Source organism: Bombus affinis, chromosome 6 (assembly GCF_024516045.1).
Source record: "Bombus affinis isolate iyBomAffi1 chromosome 6, iyBomAffi1.2, whole genome shotgun sequence".
Lineage (NCBI taxonomy): Eukaryota > Metazoa > Arthropoda > Insecta > Hymenoptera > Apidae > Bombus > Bombus affinis.
In genome coordinates this window covers 16,564,989-16,585,037 of record NC_066349.1, presented here as the reverse complement: position 1 = coordinate 16,585,037, position 20,049 = coordinate 16,564,989, and the positions used below count along the sequence as shown (strand labels likewise).

Genomic DNA, 20,049 nt, shown 5'->3' with positions numbered 1-20,049 from the left:
AGGCCTACGTGGCCTAGGTGACGAGAGTTGTAAATTAACTATTTAGGTGTCTTAGCTATAGCTCGTTATTGTATTTAGTTCACATTAGATAATCGTCGTTTCCTGTCTAATCCATTCTAAATAAATAAAAAGATCCTATAATATCGATATTCGTAGGAAATAAAAATTATTCGACACAAATGTACAACAGCAACGATGGCTCGTAAAATTTCGTTCTAGCGTGAATTTCAAGAATCCTTAGCGAAGGTAGGAAACGAGAAGGGAAGGTTCTCCGTGCGCGTAATTGAATTGCAGCCACAGCATGCACATTGGCGTTTGGTGGTAAAACTGCTAAGCCTATTCATTGTCACCTATACCGAACTACATCGATCTGTGATGTACCGTTGCTATTAACGTTCAACGTGGGGATACCAGACACTGGATTTCGCGAAGCGTGAAATGGAGATAATGACCAGCGGGCCAATCAGTTAACCAGACCGAGTCAGAGTAGACTAATGAGGATGCACCCTATGGTATGTGCGGTTAGTCGTATATAGCGAAAGATAGAGAAACGAAAAGCTTGTCGCGTGTTCCATTAAGACCTTTGTCTTTCTTTTCTTTGATTTAGTACAAATTCTCTGAAATTTCAGCTACATGAATTTTCGCGTAGATTTGTCAAATACTTGTTAGATTTCCTCTTGAACTATTTCAAGGGATATTTTAAGGAAAAGATATTCCAAGGAATATTCCTTGACGCTTGAAATATGCACTGCATCTTATCTTAACCCCGTGTACTTTGTTTTCGATGCTCGAATAATATACGCAACAGTTGCATAAAATATATATAAGCAAAGAATCTTGTTGCGAAAATACATTACCTCGATAAAAATCTTTTAAACTGACTCGTATGGAATATTCTACAACCGATAAAGCGTACCTTACGAAACTTAGAAAGATTTTTATTCCTGCAAGAAGAATCAAATCGATATCGATGTTACGTCAAATTACTTGTTCCGCTCGAATCAATCGCTATTTGAACCGACCTTGTATGAAACGAAGTTGAAGTGGAAGAACCGAATGCAAATCACAATTCCATATGGGATATTCATTCGCGTTTTCGTTTCGAGGCACACATTGCGGCTCGTCCGCGACTTACGAAACGACTAGACGCAGAAGCTTTTAATTAAAATATGGAGATCGGCTTGGCAAAGCCAGCCACCCGGCCATTGTGGCTTCGAGTCGAGCTGCAATAATAACAGATAATATATCGTCCGTGGAAGGCCGGTGTAACCGGCTCTTTCAAACAATGAATTCAAATCCGGCCACCGCAGCGGCGAACAATCACGTCTCGAACCTTTCCGTGTACTTCCGGAAAAGTGACGAGAGTCCATATCCTCTTCCTGGATAGAGATTACTCGCCGTTTCCCTTTGCGAGGAATAATAATCTTCGCTTACACCGGCGGAATTTTTATCCTTCGGCTGTGGCCACGTGATTAAAAACGAATCGACCAACAGGCGATGTGTCGACGAATAGTTAAACGAGAATCTAATAAAACGATCGTGCACTGTGTTCCGTATCGATGGATTTTTCCTGTTGTACGTGTCGTTCGGGTTTTCATTGTTCCGCGAGCAACGCCGAAACAACGCGGAATTCGCTTCTGGCTTCGTTCGTTATTTAAATAGACGTGGGACGACGATCTGTTTTCTAGTAGCTTTCGACTTGTTGGATGATTACTGTAATGGAATCAGGCGCAACAAAAATGTTTTGGGAAAACCGGACAGAAACACCGGAAACAAAGACCACGGTACGAGAATCATAGTCGTGCGAGTCAGTTCAATGTTATTTTCCATAAAATAGCGCTCTGTGTTTGGTATATATTTTTATATAATTAGGTGAAATAGTTAAGTAATTAAGTGGAAGGAATTACCGCGATTAATAATATCATTAAGAATCTTGAGAATACAAAATAACCTTCTTTTTGCGATTTGTTGAAAATTTCGAATCAGCGGGATTACATCTGACAGGAAGTGAGAGTTGGATGCTTCGAGTTCCCTGCTAACGACGCGATGAGTTGAAATTTACGTAGATAACGCTCGTTCTAACACAATCTTGCGAATATTCGGATTACACAATCGCTATGATACGCGCGATATTTTGAAGAAACTACATGCAGCTCGAACTTTATTTTAACAAGCGATATTTTTTATACCCAGCAAGCTGGTATAGTACGATACTATAACAGAGAAGGATTGGTGGAACGACAATTTCTCGTTATCTCCGGGCAGATTTCTGATAACGAAAGATAGCCTATGCGAGGCGAGCAAAGAAACCTTGTGCCGAAATCGCACGATGGCGATTCTGCGCCTCTTCCGGAATAAAAAACTTAATCTTCCAATTGCCGTTGGCTCGCAACTTGCAGCGTGGCCATATATATCCGGGAGAACGCTTACTCGAACGGTTTGCGGTTATCGACACACATTCAATCCGCAGTTATCCCACTTTCCGGAGCTCATATAGTCGCGTGGTGCATCTAGAAAGAATCTGCTAATGGATCGTTTGTGCCGATTGCATTGAATATAAAGCGTTTCATCGCGAGCAAGAACCAGAGAAAGCAGAAGAACCAGAGCGAAGGACGTGCGAATAAGGCAGCATGGAAATTTAACGTTATATTTGCCGTTTCCACGTAGAATGCAAAAATCTACGAGATATCCGTATATAGTAGACTAGTCATTATAGTAGACTAGTCATTACATCGTTTGGTAAATGAAAGAAACGTGTAATAATGCACAAGGAGCGTGTTGCGCGTAAACATTTGTTATAATCGTCGATATACGGTTCAGTAATAGGTTTGTTCACCTCTCACTAACGTATACGTTTCGAAGAATAAAAATTGTGTAAAGAGCGTGAGAATACACGTATTTGAATCTTTCGACGAAGGATATCGTACGCTTGTCAAAGAAATGGGACAAGAAAGTTACTCGTCGATTGGATAGATTTTACGCAGAAGTAAAATTTATATTTTTCCGAACTGGATTAAAAAAAAGAAGCCACGGTAGCTAATCGTTTTACGTACTAAACGTTACGACGAATACTGCATTTTAGAAATTTTCTAATTTTCTGTATATTTGCGTATCGCGCGGATCTCCCATAATTTGACGTGGATTTTTTAAAAAACGAGAATGTATTTGCTACTCGATCTAACACGAATACCTATTTATGTTCCGCTTCTTTAGTTACGCTCGTAAAAATACAAAAAGCGCTTAAAAGTGAGCAGTCTGATCCGATCACGCGTATTCCATCTACACTTTGCTTCTTCCTTTTCTTCGTTCGCACTTCCACGGTGAATCAGAATTGAATCGCAACTAAAAATCAGCCGTAGAGCATAAAGCCGAACGAGAAAAGGGCTGACAGTTTCGTAAGCTACGATCCAGAACTAAGGACGTCGCTGCTTTATTCCCGTTGTAAAACGCGGCTGGAATGTTCCCTCTGCGAGAAAATAGTGGCTCGTAAGACCATCACGGCTGGATGAAGCGGCTGTCGAGGGTGTGGCCAGGCTGAAACCAGGGGATGAAACACGCCGGCATATGCCTCGTACGGCGCCAACGTGATCCCCATGCATACGGCCGTGTATGTGCGTGTCACTCGCGCACACATCCTCCATCTCGGGCCAACTGAGTGTCACGGGTGCACGTGTGCCTTCTTCGTCCGTTTCGAGACACACACGTGAGCCACACGTGCGCGTTTATACAACTTCCAAGGGTTGCAGACGAAATTCACGGTTCGCATGCCGAGCTGCGTGATTCATATGGAAGAAAAGGGTTATATCGAGGCTGTTTGATCCGATGATTGAGGTTTTTAAATGTAAGTTTCACGCGTGGTGATATAGGGTTTGTATGGCATTTTAAAGAATGTGCTTCAAAACTTGCAAAGATAGTGATTCGTTAATTGTCTCAAAGATGAGATTTATTAATTTATGGGAATCTTGGTAATTTAAGTGGCAATAGAAAGAGAGAGAGAGAGAGAGAGAGAGAGAGAGAGAGAGAGAGAGAGAGGAGATACAGTTCAAAGTTTGGCACAGCGATTTATTTTTCCGAAATATTAAGTAAACGGATATTTAGTTATTAGAATCCAATGGTCGAAGTATTAAAATCAGCTTGTAAGCTAATGAAATATTTTTTAAAAGGAAAGAGCGAAAAGATGTAGGAACGTAATAAATGGAGAACATAAATGGTAACGGATCGTTTGTAGTCAGACACGGCAGATATAAGAGGCGCCGTATCCTTCTATAAGTCTTATTATCCGTATTAGCACTTTGAAACTATATGAGAAAATCTTTTCTTAAAGAAATGAAAATATCGAAGCGCGTAAAAGCTTCCAAACTATTATATGTATATAAGACGACTATTATCAATTTCTTCTGATATTCTACTTTAAGCGTAACGAATAACGGCTTTTTAGAGTATTATAAAAAATCTCTCGCGCATTATATCTCTATATCTCAAACCAACCCATAGAAATTCTTCCGAAACGATAACGCTGTGAAGTTGTGTGTACGGTGTTTTTCACTTTTACGGCTGTGTTGACTGTGAAAAAGCGAAATATATTTAGCCACGAGATGTTATTTCATCGTAGTTAAAATAATGAAGCATAAATTTAGACGTAGGCAGATCCTGTACTTTCTCAAATCCTCCAAGTTTTACGAACATTTCTTCCGTAATTTCGTGATTTTCAACTCGTCTTGTATTCTATACTGTACCACGTACATAACCCGAATCGTCGGCTCAGATTTGCATACATAGTAAATCTATTAATCTATTTTCCAATTTTAGAATAATGTTGTAGCTTGGCAAAACAACAATCCGCTTACAGTTTCAAGCTATACCACACCAGTGATTCTACTATTCAGAGCGAGGGTTATAAACTACTTAGGAACTAAACCGAACAAGAGCAGTTGTCGAAGTTGCATGACCGCAGTTACAAGCCAGAAAACTAACCGCCCAAAGCATGTGCGAACTAGATCCATCCTCGTATCTTTGCGAGAAAACGTTGAATGGCAGAAGGGTGTGTTTCCAGGATTCTGTCACGCTAATTTCGCTGGCCGCTAACCTGCTGTAACTGTTGCAAGCCTGAACGCGACATTTAGCGTTAGCCTCAAAATAAACCGTGTACGCGGCGACGCGGGACACCTCCAATCGCTTTTACGCGGCACCGCAAAGGGTTAAAATAACTAGGTTACCATAATTAGCAATTACGCGCGTTTCGTAGCACCACGTTGTATCGCCGCTTTCTATGGCGTACGTTCATCTCGTTATGCCATGAGTTACGTTTCCTGTTGGCAACAATAATCGCTGGCGTTTGCCGGCGTTTTGCTTTAATTATTATCGCTATTACGAACGCTGATAATAAAGCAGTTTCATCAGTAACGGGCCAAGATGTTACATTCGATATCCATACGTGTTGCTTCAAGTATCTTAACATTTACAGCGCGTTACACGTTTTCCACCACGAGTTATACGTTGTCCATCGCGCATTTTTCCAAGTATCGAAGACTAATATTCATTGCTTAAAAAGCAAAGAAATGTAAAAATTATTTAAGTGGTCAATTATATTTTGCGGTAATGACTTATACAAAACATCAAATTAAAAGTATATAGTAAAGAATATAAGTAAAGTTAAAAATATTAAAGATGTGTAAAGATAAATAAGACGAATTGAACGTGAAATTAAAAATTCATAATGCATTTTAATATTTTTTTACAATGTGCTATCGTTCGATTATAACTTTATTTAGTCATAACTGATAGTGTAACTTTTTCATTAATTTTAACACCACTAAATTAGTACACTTTATTATATACTGTACTTTATAAAAGCAGAAAAAGTGGCGCAATTAAATGGAAATAATTCCAGGTAAACAATAACTGATTATAAAAATAAAAAGAAAAAAGAAAACGCGTTGCAAAAGTTGCAAAAGTTAAGGTTACGAGGAAAACACATGCGAAGGAATTGGTGTACGACGTAATCCACAGATCCAGAGGCTTAGGAATAACCTTGTTGCAAAATTTCCAACGATTTAGCATCGACAAACTAAACATTTAGTTTCATTTAGCACTCTGTAGGGACGAAAGTCGCGAAGACTCGTTAGTTCTTCTAGAAAAGATTTTTTACTTAATTACATCTATCCGGCGTGCCAAGCACAAAAGGAAAATGGGAATTCGTTCTCGGTGGAACGAAAATGAATACACGATCGAGGTAAACGCGAGGAGATGGTAATGAAACGCGACGTCTAAGCGAGCGAACGTGGCATATCGACGTGGAAGACGTGGATCCGGTGGTAAGCATCCTCTCCATCGTCAAATACTCTCAGTTGAACTCGGTTGAACGACGAAATACTGCACAACGTCGTCATTTTTCTGGCTGTGCCCGACCACTCGACGCCAATCGCCGTCGTTTGCTTACTCCAGATAATAAATCGTTATTAAATTTACATTTTCACATGACCACTTTATATCCGTTTCTTCGTATTGATTCGTTGCTGCTGGAATATTAAATTGGCCGCGTTTCCATCGTCTCTTTCTTCTTTGTACCGTGCTATTCGATATAAAATATAAAAGACAATAGGCAGCGCGTTTGAAAGAATATCGCTATATTCCCTCAACCTTATTTACAACCGGGTAATTCAAGAGACGTAACACAAGTATAACAACGAGAGTGTAATATAAAATATATCCGATGCGTGTCAGTAGATTCTAGATGACGATTTGTTGACAAGACGAAACAAGTACAAATATTTTATACTACGATTTTTACAACAAGAAAATGCTATAAATTGTCCTGGTGGTTCTACGATACCGATAAACTCGACGTCGTATCACGAAGGATCATGGAACTCTATCTCGCCACGGTTAAAATGATTGTATCTCTGTTGAGAATTTTGGATCTTAATTGTCGAGATAATGATATAGGAACGCTAAATTTACACTTAGAATTTATATTAGAATAGTTATATATTTATTTGACAAACGATTTCAAAGATATTCATCGATACACATCTGCACGCGTCTCACCTTCTTCCATACCAGACTGTTAACTAAACAGTTTACACTCCTTTGTTTTCGAGACGCTGCGCATACACATACTTCCACACACTCATATTCACATACATGTATCACTACTACGCAGCTAATCTAGTCTGGCACATAAAATTATAAAATTGAATTTATTATTTTCGTTGGAGATGCAAGCCGACTGCGAAGAAAGCTATCGCGATCTCTCGTGTGATCACAGATACAGAATAGTTCAATATCTGTCTCATCGGACGAAGATCAATCGTGTAGTCGTTTCAATTAACTGTTTGCAGGATTATTGGCAAGTAGGAAATATCGCTAGAGGGTATTCTCCGCTAAAGTCTAAAGCGCAGTACACATTTGACGAGTACACATACATATACAGGCACAAACGCACGTATATAGGTGTAGAGCGTTTCTATGCAGACAGAAATACACGTAGAAACGGAGTCGAAACAGGTAGAACGTCAGAGGCAGATACGTGGAAGAGATACGGAAAAGTTGAACGCGTAAACTTGAAATTGGTTGCTGGCTGCGGTTTGTGGATGCTCGATAGGAATTCCTGATATGTTCTTGCTTCCCGTCGAACTTCTAGACTTCTCGCGTGTTCCGTCTTTTGTTCGTGCGTTCCGCTCTTTCCTCCTGCTTGTCGTTCCCTCGTATAAGCAATTCCATTGTTCCACCCCGTGCCTTTCGCCTTTACATTCCGTTGTATACTTTCTTCCGTTACTTTCCTATCACTATCGAACTCTCGAATTAATTCCCTAACCGAACGATAAATATCGCTTTCCCGTTTATTCCTCGGTAAATGAAGACGAACAACGAGAAGAATTCTATCGTCGATTTTTCCCCGAGATTATCTATAGTTAGTATGATTGCGACAAAGGTTACAGAATGTAAGTAAAATCAAACTAAAATCGAGTTTTCGAGCGAATTTTCGAACAGCGTACAATGCGAACACCGCTTGGATAGACATCAAGCAAACGAGAAACAGAAGCAGAGATGAAATTACAAGCGAGAAGGTTAATACGCAAAATTGAGATAATGGGAAGGGGGAGAGTAAAGAGAGACGAAGTAAAAAGTTGGAAAGGAAAAAACGTGGATAAAGAGGAAGTAAAGCAGATCCGGAGGAAATGTAAAGAATAGGGAAATGGAAAAGAGATGGGAGATTGAAAGTAACGAAAGCGGAGAGGAACGTGTGATTCTTATGAATTCGTTATAACGCTCTCGAATATCGTAATTTCACGAACCTTACTTTCATGTAAATTTACCTGCAATTATTAAAAGATGAATTATGCGCCGGCAAGTTTTTCTCATTTTACGCTCGATGGGCGTTGAAAAATTACTCGAGTGCGAGCGTTTTCTTTCAGATCTTCCACGGTAACGTAGACGAGAGGCAAAAGATTCATTTACCTGAAAGATTGATCACATTTTCGAAATGTATGTAATTTTTCTTTAAATACTTCACATCGTATAATCACTTTCGTTTAAAATGCACGATTATGATATAGTAACACTTTCTTTGTATTCTTTGTATTTTATGCTATTTCTTATTCGAGACTGCAATATCGAAAGGAAATTGTACACACTGCCAAATTTTAGGACCTGCTGCCAATGTGAAATTCTTAACAAATTAATACACGTCGATTTATACGTACGATCATTCATATTTCTACCGATGAATCCTTATACGAATACACCTATGATCAATTCTTTATTAACGAATCGATCCTATCAACAGGTTAATCCTATTTATATTAAAACATTTGATAATTGCTTTCATCCGTATAACACGTAATTCTTTTGCACGATGTACAAATTAATCTATTAACGTTCTTCAACGTACAGATAAACAGATAATAAAACACGTATAAAAGCTAATAAAATTCACGAGGATGGAGATGCAATTTTCTTTTCTCGTTTCCAATAAACGATTATTCGAGGTACACGCGCGACTATGTCCGCGTTTTTCTCTTCTCTGTTCTTTCGGTTCCCGGGGTTTCTTGCACTTTGTTGTTTCATTTGCCTTTTTCTTGACGATTCCGCGGTTATTCCATAAATAGTAGAAGCTGCAACGGTAGTTTTTCTAGTCGTCCTTTGTGTCCGCCCACTCGTTGCTCTTTATTCGGCCAATTCGGTGGTTGCTCGTGGACCGCGCGATAGCCGAAAGAAACGCTTTGTTGGAAAACACCGTTTCCGCATCGAACTTAGAAGCAGTTACGCGAATCTTTTCGTCCGATGAATTCGGGCCGAGAAGTCGACGGAACTTGCTGTCCGGTGAAAGCAAGCCACGAAAGTCGAGAGCCGAGAAGTCAGCAGAACTATTCTCTTTTGTACGTGGCAGAGAGACTTAGAAATCGCCTGTGAAACGCGTATTTCTCTAAATTTCCTATAAATCCGACACATCTGAATTATACAAAAGATAGAAGATTATATAAAAGACTATGCTTGCTGATAAAGATTTATTAAACACTCTTACTTTGACGAGAAGCGAAATGGATACATTGAAACCTCCACCTGTTGCGATTCAGCGTTCCTCGAAAGTATTTGTTCTGAATAGCGTACAAAGTATAAAATATAGTGACTTGATACAGCGTATTGTATGGATACAATGTACAAGAATGTTCATATCATAAAGAAAAGAAGAAAATAGAATATTCTTTCTATCTGCCAAGCGTTACCTTTCGGTGTCAATCGATGTCGCGACAAAGGTGATCCCCGAAACAGGAGCGTAGACGCTATCGAATAATACATTGGGCAAACAGTGAACAAAGCGGCCACGCTCGTCACAGTGTTCTCGAATCAGAAACGAGCGAAAGAAACGAAATCCTCGGTCAAGTAATCTTCATTTGAGTGCAAATGGGGACTTTTTGCGAATAGACGTTTTAAAAGTTCATCCCTGGAAGGCATTGTTTGACCAACACGGACGAAGACGAGAGCACGGGGTTGGTCGAAGCTTTGATTAACTGGCGCCACTAGGCAAAGCTCGTTGCGCGATTGTTTGCCACCTTTTTTCTCTTCTATTTCTCCTTCATTTTCTCTCTTTCCACCGAGTCTGTTCTACGTGTATACGTTCTTTTTCGCGCGGTGGTTGTCGTTTTTGTTCTTCGTACCTTTCTTCTCTTTTTTCAGTGCAACAGCCACCGAACTGCTTCTTCTGTTCCATTGCTATGCCGCGCCGCCGCGCCGTGTCTATTCTCTTTTCCCTTTCTCATCCATTTCCTCCTTTGTCTATTCGTTCGTCTGACGAGATACTTCAATTAAGTTTGCTCTAGGAGCCAAGCCAAACTACTTTTCGTACGCATCCACTCTATTTGTAACCTCCGTTCGCCTTTGCCCCGTCGACTGAAATCTATTTAACATCTCACCAGAGATGCCGATTAGTTCTCAGGACGCGAGTAATTTCGCGAGTAATTTCGCGAGTTTAGTGTCTTTTTGTCTTCCGCGATTTCATCCCATACTGTATTTTATTAAATTTTCTGCGTCAATTAATGCAGATACGAATATAAAAAGATCCTTATAGAGAAGAAAGAAAGGATATGGAATAAAACTTTTTTCTTTCTATTCCAAATTTTCGTTATACTCTTCTCTATATTAAAGAATAAAAACGATTACGATGATATATATAGAAACAAAAATGAAATTCCCGAGCTGCCAAGTTCTAAAATTCTAACTAAAATTTGCATTGAAATTAATTTAGACGTTCTAATTTACATCGCGAGACCTTATTATACGTTTTAGGACGAAAATATCGAAGATCTGGATAGTTTTCGTACGTAGCTTCTTCTTTCTCTCGCGTAATTTCCTCCCTCATTGATCCCTTTCTTCGTTTTACCTTACTCACGTCGAACGAGAAACCGTTTCCTCCGTGTTATTCTACCACTTATATTTTCAATTTCGTGGAGCTGCTTCTGTATTCGATGTAACTAAACGAAAATAAAGGAGACTCGTTTCCTATGCGTCCACCGATCCGGTCGTTATGTTTCTCTTTTATCGTCTCTTTCTGTCCCTAATTCTCATCGTTTCGTTCACCTAGATCCGAAGACTCGGGAATGGGTTTTAATAAAATATTTGAACTTGGAAATAGTTGATATTTTGAAATAACTATGTATCAGAAGATTATACATTACGTAGAATTACGTTATACGAAGATTATACATGAAACAACTAAAATAGAAGAGCAAATGATTTTTCTCCGGATTATTTCGTTGTTCAATTATCAATTGATTTCACGAACAAAATGATTTCTTTGTGACAACATTTTCAACCGCATGAGAAATGCTCGAAGATAATCGAAACCAAACTAACTTCGAGAGCAATTGGTGAAAAGTACGATATTTATAATTCAAACGAATATTGTTATTGAATAAGTGAAAATTATTTAACTAAAAATGAAAACTATTTAATCGTAAATAGCAAAAATGAAGATATTGCCTTTATATTGCTTCTAAATGAAAAAGTTTCTCGAATAAAATCATCTCGGGTCTAATTTAAGCGTTTCCTTGTCACATATTCTTGAAATAATCGTGGACGTGTCATCGGAAAAATTAAAACTCGACAAAAATATCCCATGATCAAGTCTCTTTGACACGGGGTGTCGCTGTATGAAATTGCTACAGCGCAGGAAAGAGGCTAATATCGCGTCGTTTTTGTTCCCCCATTTTCACCCGTGTTTTTGGCGCAAATGAAAACGCGTTTCAATTTGTACGTTCAGTCAGCTTCACATGCAGGCGTAGAATAATTGAAAGCAATTTTCATTTAACTCTTTGAACGTAGCTGCGTTCGGTATAGGCTACCATTTACTGATAATTGTCATTTAACAGCGTCGAATTAAACTTGCTAGGATAAATACCTGTCACTGAAATTTATAACGGCGATATAACTTACATATATATGTATGTCGTGATGGTTCTTACGTATCGTTGTAATTGTATTAAACCAGTGTCTCTGGAATTCATCGTGCGATGCGAGTGAATTCACAGTTAAATGATCGCTGTATTGTTGCCTTCAATTTTCGAATTTCATCATGAATTATAACTCGTAATTTAATAGTACATGTATAGAGAACGAAGAAATTTCGAAGTCGAAAATTTGTCGGTATAAAGTGTTGAAGTAACTACTTTGAGAAAAACTCTACATCTTTGTTTATGTATGTAATATCAAACAAAAGAGGGGAGGGGTATACGCTTGGTCTATTACATATCCAAGTTCGAGTTTCTCGGGATAGTATAAGTTATAAATTTAAGGTATAAACTAAGAATCGTAAGAGTGCTGGGGAAGAGAGAAAGAGAGAGTGTGTAAGTAAGAGTGTATGCCTTGGTGACGTCAAAGTTAAATGAGTAAAGGAGTGGGAGAAGGATGCTGCGGTTGAGGGTTAGCATTTTTAACCTGAGAAGACAGAAGTTGGGAGCCGAGTGTTAGGATAAGACGCACGAAGATATTGTAATCAGTATTTGTATTGGGTATTGCTTGTTAAAATAAAACTAAACTTAACTTCAAATAAAACATCCTTTCTTAGCCTTGCTCTGGACTATTTAGATACTACATGTATATCCGTGACCTAGAGACTGCTATTACCCAGAAATGTTCTAAATAAGGAGAGGTGCATATTATTGTACCCTTGAATATACATCATGTTTTGGGTTACAAAGTCTAGAAACAAAGGAGCTAATAAATAGATTTCTATTTATGTTTCTTGTAGCCTTTAGCTAAAGCCATAAGTTTAACTTTTTTGGTAATGTTCTTTTGCTATAAATATGTGAACGTGCTCTCTATCATTCCTTTGTCTATTGTCTAGTAACACTAAAGGTGTAAGGATCTGAATCAACATGAACTTATACATTATACTTATACTTATAGCGTTAATTATCTAAATATAGTTTTATATTACAAATTCATCTTCGATCAGTCAACCTCAACCTCAACATAAAGAAAACCAGAGACGACTGCTGTGCGATTAATTGGGAAACAAGTGGCAGTTTCGTAAATGCAGAGTTTTTTAGACACGAAAGAAAGTAATTGGAATGAAAGATATAATATGAGAATAGCGGAGGCACTTTATAGAATAGATTTACACAAATCAAAGATACGAAAGAAAATTTCTACTTAAAATAAAATTTAAAGGCAAATAATTTCTCATAGCTCATACATACATACATACTATATACATACTTTTACTTCTGTTTTAGAAAATTGGGGAATTGAGAAATTAGAAAATTTAGAAAATATGTTTGAAAGGAGGCATAGAAAGGACACACAGGAAAGATTACCAATAATACTAAAGAAGTAATAAATTCTATAAAACTTCTAAAAAAGTTTCTCATCCTTAACTGATGATAAAACTTACGCAATATTTTCTCGATTCTAATTTATTTAAAGACATTATCCTCGATCGACCATTTTTACCGACTTTCGTTAAAATTTCCATCTCAGCGTAATCGCGGAAGTCCATCGTGCAATTTCCGTAAAAAATAGCTTGGAAACGAACCCGCGTCCCTTATCGGGAATAAAAGAGTCGAGGATATATGCTTTTTGTCAGGAACATCTTTAACCCTTTGCACTCGAGAGGCGACTCTCAGTCACCACGGTGTTCCGCGCTGCAATTCCAGTGGCGAGCGAGGGACGACAGCCCCTGTTTATGCTAAATTTCGACATCTCCGATTGATGAAAGTGCAATATTGGTTCGTAAATTGGTTCCTTAGCTCTTTGTGCTCTTTACTAGGACTTTAAAATGGAGATAAAATATTTAATCCCATATGCCTCCGAAACTATAGTTCTGACAACGTCTGCAACGTTAGTTCGGATTCGACGATCATGCCAAAAGTATTATAGTTTAGAAACCCTAAAAAAAAAAGGTTTTCAGAAGTGAAATTAGCTGAAATGAAGATAAACTTGATTTCGAACTGTTGGAAAATGAGATCAATTATATTCAAGAATGCATCTTGGTGAATGCTTCATAAATTATCATACAAAAAAAATACAGAAATTAATATTACTGGGATATGTGTAATTTTGTGTGCTAGACTAGATTGGCCGTGTAGTAATGACACACGTATGTGAATATGAGTGTGTGGAAGTATGTGTATGTACAGTGTCTGGAAAAACAGACGAATGTAACTGTTACGTTGGCAGTGTAGTATTGAAGACGGTGAGACAAAGAGAGTGCTGAGACGCGTGCAAATGTATATCGACGAAGATCCTGCAAATCGTTTATTAAATAAATCTAAAACTATTTTAATATGAATTCTAAGTGTTCTAATTCTAAGATCCACAATTCTCAACAAATATTACAAAATCATATTTTCAAAGATGTAAATATAGTTAAATTATTAGAATATAATGTTTTTGTAAGTTAAATTGTATATAAGATCATTTTACGCTAGCTGTAAGACACGCATCACGTATACGCTAAATCATCCGAAGCAGCTGCTACGCCCGACCGAAAAAGTCCTCGAGTGCAAAGGATTAATCTCGATCGTATAGACTAGAGACTCTGACTGGGCTGGCAGTTCTTCGACTTACTTCATCCTTAGTTCACCGCTGCGCCGAAATTAATTCCACACTGTTGCTTTCAGCGGTCTCCAACGAGGCATCGCACAACTTCGTACTCAAATGAGCCATTCCATTATACACGCGTGCACCGACGATTAAACGAGCCATGTTTGCATATAACTGTCCGACCGTTCGCGGAGAGACGCGATCGCGAACAAGCGCACCAACGAGAGTCGTAAATTGCCGTTACGATTTGATAATCGGCGCCACGAAATAATCGATCTCCCATTTCCGTTAGGATAAGAGAGGTGGTTGAATTGATACTAACACTTAGTTAACAAATTAAAATATCCACTTTATTTCTAACAACTTCGAATACGACAAGTCTGCGAATGTATCGCGTGTACAAAGATTCGATCGCAAGTTAAGATGTTGACTGATCAAAGAACGTAAAGTAACTCAAACTTCTGTGACGATGATGCGGAGAAAAGCTGGCGATGAGTGTGTCTAAGGGCATGGGATAAGCGGATTCGTTGATGACAATTTTTCGTTAAGAAAATGAGGGCAATGGTCATCTCTGCTAATTGGCTAAGCAACGAAGTTTATGAAAGAAAGTTGCTAGTGGTTTGAAAGTTTGAAAAACCGGAATTCCCGTATCTTCCCGGAGTGGACGATAAATTTAAGGAATACTTCAAATTAAGAAAATATTTGCTTGATCAGAAAGATCTTGATTAGAAAAATATTACGATTTATGGTGGGTCCTTAAGCTTATTATGTGCGATAAAGATGTTTAGATATTTGGAAGGCATCTTGCTTTGTGTAACAGATCACGGGACGTAACAATAGCTAAGTAAACCTAAGATTGGCACGTCCCTTGATCACTTTTAAATACGAACCGAATCGACGTCTTCGTTGTAATCGAATCGTTTGTTTACGCCGATAAGAGATTGAATTTTATTCATTGTGATAACGAAAGATGAAGATCGAAGACGAGAAGGAAAGGAATTTATAAAAATTGAAATGACATTTAGATATGAGTAACATGAACTATATCAGTTGCTTTTTCCTTCTTGTATAATAATATTATGATATTCTGTATTACGTAATCTCCTCTCAATATCAAATTCAACGTTATGTAAAGTGCAACGTACTATGAGAATAATATTCGTTCGAAAGCAAACAAGATCAGACATACCTGTGCTCGAAAGTCTTAGGATAGTTGTTATTAAACTGCGCGCCTGTATGTATTTGTGTAAAATTTAAAAATGTAGAAATGGCCAAGATGCATATACCAAGATGTATACAAAATATCCGACAAATAACAGTAGAAGAAAGAGACTGTATGTTTACTCGTTATAATTTTCAATAAGTAAAACGAATCTCTATTTAAATTCTGTCTTCAGTAGCTTTTTTTTATTATTTAATTTATACTTTACAATTTGTCCAGGACATTCGATAAATTTTTCTAGCTTAATTGCTAAGTAACAAAATAAATAATAATAATAAAATAAATAAAAATAATGTGGATGGCTACGCGCAGCGGGATACCATGTCTTCAGTAATATCGATAAAAATATAAATTCGCATAATTTCAAAAATAACAGATGAGCTATGTCGCGATAATTCATTTAAGTTGTTACACATGCTACTTACTAATACACTTTCAATCTTATTTTAAAAATGCGTACAATTTAAAGTTCATAGTTCAAATACAATGTTTTATTAAGAATAGAAGATATTCGAAAACTTTCGAGTGTAAGTTACACGATAAATTCTCGATTAAAATTTGTACTTTACAATTTGTCCAGCTGTACGTTCGGTAAATTTTTCTAGCTTAATTGCTAAATAACATGTGGATGGCTATCCGCAGCAGGATACCATGTCTTCAGTAATGTCGATAAAAATATAAATTCGCATAATTTCAAAAATAACAGATGAGCTATGTCGCGATAATTCATTTAAGTTGTTACACATGCTACTTACTAATACACTTCCAATCTTATTTTAAAAATGCGTACAATTTAAAGTTCATAGTTCAAATACAATGTTTTATTAAGAATAGAAGATATTCGAAAACTTTCGAGTGTAAGTTACACGATAAATTCTCGATTAAAATTTGTACTTTACAATTTGTCCAGCTGGACCTTCGGCAAATTTTTCTAGCTTAATTGCTAAATAACATGTGGGTGGCTATCCGCAGCAGGATACCATGTCTTCAGTAATGTCGATAAAAATATAAATTCGCATAATTTCAAAAATAACAAATGAGCTATGTCGCGATAATTTATTTAATTTGTTACACATGCTACTTTTCAATATACTAACAATCTTATTTTAAAAATGCGCGCAATTTGAAGTTCATAGTTCAAATATAATGTTTTATTAAGAATAGAAGATATTCGAAAACTTTCGAGTGATAGTTACATGATAAATTCTCGATTAAAAAACTATTTCTTAGAGCTGCTGTTTTATCGACACAAACATCGAAAGGATTCCACAGAAGGCAGAGATAAAGTTTAATCTTAAATAAAGTCGAACCTTGGCAAACCGAAAGCTACGAAAGTAAATGGCGCGTATTTATTCAAGCTGTCGTGGTCACAACGTTCGATATAATAACATGTTCGCGAACCAGTCGATCGAAGTCGATTAGCAATCAGCTAAGGTAGCTGTGTTCGGTGTCGATCGAAGATCCTTGTGGACATTCCGTCCCTATTGAAGAAACCCAATACCGTAAAGTACCTGTATTTATCTGTTTGCCGGAAATACGTTGGTCGCCATGAAAAATCGTCTGAAAGAACTTTTTTTCTTCCCACTAGAAAATGTCCGAAACGACCACGGATTCTTATTCTCGTAATCGTGAATCTCACGAACGAGCTTCGTTGAGATCGAAATGGATTTGGGAAGAGGCGGTCTGCAATCCAATTTTATCGTCTTGTCATCGAGTAAATTCGTTTCAAGTCTGCGCATAGGTTGAACCAGGGAGCTTGCGTTTGTCGAACTTGAATTTCTCTCTAACTCGAAGATTCGTTGATTAGCTATAAGTCGTCGACATAACTTTTCGTAGCAACGTATTCAAAGAAGAGAATCTCGTAGCATTTTTCATTTTCACGCAAAGTCACTTTTACGTTAATATATGATTTTCAGAGAAACTTGGTGTTTTTTCGAGATTGCAAATTTTAGGAAAGATTTTGATTCGTCGGATAGCGTAATCGTAGAGAAAAATGATAGAATAAATTATTGCATCACATATTTGAGAGAGCAGAAGATAAATTTTGCTTTTTAAAAGTTGGTTAGGAAGTGTAAGTATGATTTTAGCGATACTATCTGCAATTTAGTAGGAAGAGAAACGACCTTGTCAAAGAATTATATATCGAAGCTGCGAGTGTCATAATGAAACTGATTTACGAGCTATACACAGTGGAAGAGAAACAAGTTTGATAAATTAATTTTTCTTCCTTCCTTTTCCAATAATTTATCTACACTTTTATAAGACCAAACACATATTACGTTATATTGCACGAAATTACCTTATGGACATACTGTTCCACCAAACTAATTATAATGCATAACATTCTGTTTTAATTGAAAAAGAAATATTCGTTTGGAAACGATTTAAATGGTGCGAGTGAAACAGCTTGCGAATACAACGAAAGTAGTTTGAAATAAGACACAAACCATATTGGGACGCTGGTATATATTCTCTAAATAGAGCCGTAAATTCAAATGTACCCGCGTCGAAAAATAGAAAAAGAATCAAATAATATATAGCATTAATCTGTCACTAAACGCGAAGCTCGAGAGCTTGAAAGTGTAGAGATTCTTTCGCTGTGAAAGCAAAGTTTTCCATACTCTTCCGCCGCAGTTATACCATGTGCAATGTGTATTCGAATATTTCAAATAAAAGATATTGCCGGTAGTAAATCGGTACACGAGATTCAGCGAATAAAACGGATAAAATTGAAATGAGAAAGGAACGTTGAGAAGATTAGATCATCTACCATCTGAAATTGATGACTACGGTTGGATCTGCAGCAATTGGAGAAAGAAGAAAACGCGGAGGAATTTGTTCTGATCGCTTCATAGGCTAAGATAATTCCGCCAACTTTTCTGTATTCTGAAAAGGCATAACGATATTAATTGTTTACGATACAAGTATGAATGGGATATTTTTTCTTGCGTATGAGTTGCGCTTGAATATGTGCATTGTAAATGGAACTGAAAGGTTGTCGAATACGAAATTGCATCGAAATGTCACTGGTTCGATGCATAAACGGAATCGTGAGAATTTTATTCGAAGCCTGTCCCGTTAGACGTAAGTGGGTTAAATTTGCTTCCATATACCGTTGTAACGTCGAACACTGTCGATATGAACTACCAACTGCTAACAGGAGGTACGTATTTACTTCTTCAACTTCGAGAATTTACAACTTCGCCGTTCGAGAAGAAGACACAGCTCTTCGCTTTAAATTACGTTCATTCGCAATCAGACTAATAAGCGTGAATCTTTACGTAGAATTACGGTTATAAGTTTGTAATACATACGTATTCTTATCAAACAATTACGCGACCGTATAATTAAACAATAATTTATCTTAATGGTTTCGTCTGTTTAATTTTAAGATACACATTTTACCTATAGTTGCTCTAACGATGAATTTTGTTTACACATCAGCCGAAATGCAAAACTATTTGCTGAAATTCGAAATATTGATTCGGATATTATTTTGCTTGATATCGAAACCTGATCGCCTTTGATTCTCCATATGTCGATTCCAATTTAATTCATTTCGAAATTCACATATTTACCAGAGCGAACTCTCCCTTTGCGTGTTTATTTCAATATTATTATAACCAAGTTCCACGTTCGATAAGTTTCTCCACTTTGATATTAAACTAACCTTTGAACATTCACTAACAACCTCTAAATTTTAACACACATAATACATATTCTATACAATTGACAAAAAAGAAAAGAAAGAAAAGCAAAAAGGATACACTTAAAAATTTGCTACTGGATTTTTGTCTAATCGTTCGAGTTTAAAACTGGCATTCAGATCTTTCTTTAATGAACCGTACAGAACGCAACGAAAAGAAGCTTTAAACGAACCGTAATATTTTGACGCCGCTATACGAGGGTAATTAAGGTAGAAGAGGTTCTGGGAACCGCAACAGATGCTCGAACGATCGCGATTTCGAAGTCTCGCGTCCTGCAAGGGAGGTTACAGCCCGAAACGCCACGCCGCGACGAGTTAAAAGGGTTCACGGGAACGAGATCAGTCTTTCCGTCGTTTGCATCCATCTTCGCGGACCTCGGCTGAAAACTTATTGTTCCACGACTGTTGCACGCGACGTCGATGGGGTAGGAGGATTTTTTCGTGGCTTGTTTCCAACAAGGGGTAACGCTTGCAGGCCGTGAGAAATTTCAGCAATTCCTCCTGTTCGCAGTTAGCAGTTCCCGGCACGTTTCTTACGCGGGGCTGGATCTGAAACGAACCGATGACTGAAGAAACA

General features: G+C 37.5%; 1 protein-coding gene and 1 long non-coding RNA gene across 2 annotated transcripts in view; one reads left to right on the top strand and one right to left on the bottom strand.

Moving 5' to 3' along the window:
• LOC126917752 (peroxidasin-like) overlaps window positions 1-20,049 on the top strand; it is a 330,987-nt gene that overhangs the window by 191,323 nt on the left and 119,615 nt on the right. The window lies entirely within an intron of this gene.
• Window positions 1-20,049, bottom strand: part of LOC126917773 (uncharacterized) — a 285,490-nt gene that overhangs the window by 161,634 nt on the left and 103,807 nt on the right. The gene's annotated exons all lie outside the window — the stretch shown is intronic.